The sequence below is a fragment of the Phyllostomus discolor genome, chromosome 3 (assembly GCF_004126475.2).
Source record: "Phyllostomus discolor isolate MPI-MPIP mPhyDis1 chromosome 3, mPhyDis1.pri.v3, whole genome shotgun sequence".
NCBI classification, from domain to species: Eukaryota; Metazoa; Chordata; class Mammalia; order Chiroptera; family Phyllostomidae; genus Phyllostomus; species Phyllostomus discolor.
Window position 1 is genome coordinate 117,586,499 of NC_040905.2, and position 4,009 is coordinate 117,590,507.

General features: G+C 40.9%; 1 pseudogene; it reads right to left on the bottom strand.

Annotated features, from left to right (window-relative positions):
- Positions 1–3,012: 3,012 nt before the first annotated feature.
- On the bottom strand, positions 3,013–3,802 carry LOC114509832 (annotated as a pseudogene).
- Positions 3,803–4,009: the final 207 nt, after the last annotated feature.

Genomic DNA, 4,009 nt, shown 5'->3' on the forward strand with positions numbered 1-4,009 from the left:
AGAGACAGGGAAAGACATAAAATACGTTTCCAGCAGAACAGATCAGTCCCCCAGGACTCATCCTTTTGAGTGACCAAGAAATAGCCAATCTATCAGATGCACAGTTCAAAACACTGGTGATCAGGAAGCTCACGGAACTGGTTGATTTTGGATGCAAATTACATGAAAAAATGCAGATTACCATAAAAGGGATGCAGGAAGATATACGGAGGAGAGCCAATAGTGAAAGGAAGGAATCTGAGTCTCAAAACAACACAGTGGACCAGAAGGAAGATACAATCAACCAAGCAGGAGAGCATGATGAAATAAGAATTCAGAAAATTGAAGAAAAGCTTAAGACCATCGAGGACACCTTTAAACGTTCCAACATCCAAATTATAGGGGTACCAGAAGGGGAGGACCAACAAGTGGAAAAGTTATTTGAACAAATAATAAAGGAGAACTTCCCCAAACTGACAAAGGGAACAGTCTTCCAAGAAATCCAAGGAGTGCAGAGAGCCCCAAAGAAGTTGGACCCAAAAAGAAACACACCAAGGCACATCACAATTACTTTAGCCAAGGTAAAAACGAAGGAGAGAATCCTAGAAGCAGCAAGAGTAACCTACAAAGGAGTTCCCATCAGACTGTCAGCTGATTTCTCCAAAGAGACCTTACAGGCAAGAAGGGGCTGGAAAGAAATATTCCAAGTCATGAAAGACAAGGACCTACATCCCAGATTGCTCTATCCAGCAAAGCTCTCATTTAGAATGGAAGAGAAGATAAAGTGCTTTTCAGATAAGGTCAAATTAAAGGAGTTCATCATCACCAAGCCCTTACTTTATGAAATGCTAAAGGGACTTATCTAAGAAAAGAAGATAAAAGAAAAGACATGTATAGTAAAAGGACAGCAAACTCACAATTATTAACAACCACACCTAAAGCAAAACCAAAAGAAACTAAGCAAACAACTAGAATAGGAACAGAACCACAGAAATTGAGGGCACATGGAGGGTTAGCAGCAGCGGGTGGGAGGAGGAGAGAGGGGGAAAAGGTATAGAGAATAAGTAGCATAAAATGTAGGTTGAAAATAGATAAGGGGAGGGCAAGAATAGTACAGGAAATGTAGAAGCTAAAGAACTCATAAGTATGACACATGGACATGGACTAAAGGGGGGGAACGTGGGTGGGAGAGGGGGTACAGGGTGGAGGGGAGTGAAGGGGGAAATGGGACAACTGTAATAGCATAATCAATAAAATATATTAAAAAAAAGAAAAAAAGAAAAAAAAAAGATTACTTGGACACAACCTGGCTGATGTGGCTCAGCTGGTTTGACCACCATCCCATAACTGAAGGGTTGCAAGTTTGAGTCCCAGTCAGGGCACATGCCTGGGTTGCAGGTTCGATCCCCAATCTGGGCATATAAGATCCCAGGTCCAGGCTTGTGAAGCAACTGATTGATGTTTCTCACATCGATGTTTCTCTCTCTCCCTTCCTCTCTCTCTAAAAGCAAAGAATCAATGTCCTCAGGTGGGACTTAAAAAAGAAAAGGATTTCTTGAACACAACCACTGGGATACACAATAGATCTGATAATCTAGTTGGCTCCTGACTAATGGGTGGGGAGTGTATACAATTTAGATAGTTTCCAGGTGAGATGGAGCAGGACAGCACAAGATTTCATCATGCTACTGAGAACAGTGTGTAATTTAAAACTTATTTCTGGAATTTTCCATTTAATATTCTTGGACCAGAGTTGACTGTGGGTAACTGAAACTGGATAAAGGGGGACACTATTGTGTACAGATATCCCAAATAAGATATACTATATATAAATATCTGATACATATCTATATATGTCCTTATCTATATATTATACATACATATACACACATACCTATGTCCTTTTATGTATCTATATCTATATGTAGAAACAGATCTATCAATATATTTATAGAGAGACAGAATATATGTATTCCCACCCCTTTTCATACACAAATCATAACATACTTTGTGCTGTTTTCCTCTTTTTCATTATTTATATATCTTGCAATGCATTCTATAATACATATAACACCCCCACCCACTGGATGCCTGAAATCAATAGTACTGATTTGTACAAGTATTGTATAAGATATTGTACCATTATGAACCATAAAAGGTATCTCCTCAGACCCCTATTGATGAGTTCCTCTTTTAAATCTTTTTTTTTAACAATTTGGGATTGCTTTTTAAAAAGATTTTATTTATTTTATTTTTAGAGAGGGAAGGGAGAGAGAAAGAGAGAGAGAGAGAGAAACATCAGTATGCAGTTGCTGGGGGTCATGGCCTGCAACCCAGGCATGTACCCTGACTGGGAATTGAACCTGTGACACTTTGGTTCACAGCCCTCGCTCAATCCACTGAGCTACGCCAGCCAGGGCCTCTTTTAAATCTTTACAACAGCCCCGGCCAGGAAGATCAGTTGGTTAGAGCATCGCTCTGATACACCAAGGTTGTGGGTTTGATCCCCTGTCAGGGCACATATAAGAATCAACCAATGAATGCATAAATAAGTGGAACAACAAATTGATGTGTCTCTCTCTCAAAATCAATAAATGAAATAAAAAAAAAATCTTTCCAACAATCCTGTAAGAAACAATCCTGTAAGGCAGGTATTATTGTCCTGACTTTAGAAAAAAGGATGTTGACATTCTAGGAAGTCAGGTGACTTGCCCGAATTTACATTGCTAGCCTGTATTCCCACCCAAACATTATTTTAAAGCCATGTAGATTACTGAGACCTTTGGTCTTTTAGAGCTAGACCCCAAACATTTTTGAGTTGACACTTGGTGGTGTGAGTAGGATGCATGGGAATGAGGGCAGCAGGGCAAAGAAAACCATAGAATTTCTTCCTTCATGAGCATAACTAGGTTGTATTACTGGAGCCAAGCAGAACATGGTGTGTGTTTTTTCTGAAGAACAATAAACACCTTTATACATGAGCCAAGGTGGGAGGCAGATTTGTTTGACTTTCTGGGCCTTGATTTTCCTCAGCTAGAACTTTAGCTCCTTGCTCTCTAGTACCTGCTCAGCCACCTGCTCAGCCACACTGGCCTGGTCTTGAAGCAAAGCATGCAAGAAGCTTGTCTGCTGAAGCTGCTCCTCGGGAAGACTGCTGACTTTGCCATTCTCTTTCCTTTCATCACATTTCTTCTGAAAAAAATTTTAAGTTGTTTTTGTTTAAATTTCTTCCTTCTCAGGAGTCAGGTTGGCCTCTGTCTTGTGGCCCAGGGGTAGTGCCTTGTGGGACTCAGACCAATGTCAGTAAGGTGTGCTGTCAATTAGCATGATGCAGTTCTTTACTACAGTCTTGGTGTGGACCAGTTCATTATCGGATGCATTGATTACAACATCAATGATCCCTGTCTAGTGTGTACAACACTCAGAGCCCTAGGAGAATTTGCCCACATCCAGCCTCAAGGCTCAGTAGTTCTTGTTGCCTCCCCACCTGCAGACTATGTGTATGTGGCTAGGGTCAATCTTAGTGTTGGCAGCAGATGCCCAGCTCACATTGTTGCTTCTCATGGTAGGGCTTTCTCTCATGCCCAGTCTTGTGGCACTTGTACCAGTTGTTTTGAGAGATGCCCATGGCTCAGCACTGGCTGGAAAAAGCAAAACATAGGTGTTTTGAATGGGTGAGTTTCATTAATGCCAAGATTTTGATGGGGTCCCTAATGCTCCCAGAGCAGGAAGCACACCTTGAAGAAACTTTGATCAGTCTGCTGTCTCAGCTTCATGTGGGCGTCACATTTCCCTTAGCAGATTACTTTTCTCCAAATGCCTGTGATAATGCAACCAACAAACAGTCATTACTGGCATTTGAATAGCAATTTCAAATGCAGAAAGGCATTTGAAACTCATGACAAACTTTAAGTACACAGGAAAAGCAGCTACTACTAACCTCATTTTACAAATGAGAAAACCAAGACTCTGAAAGGGCAAATGATGGCTAAGCTAGTGACTGAAACCAGGTCCTCTAATTTAGAGGCAA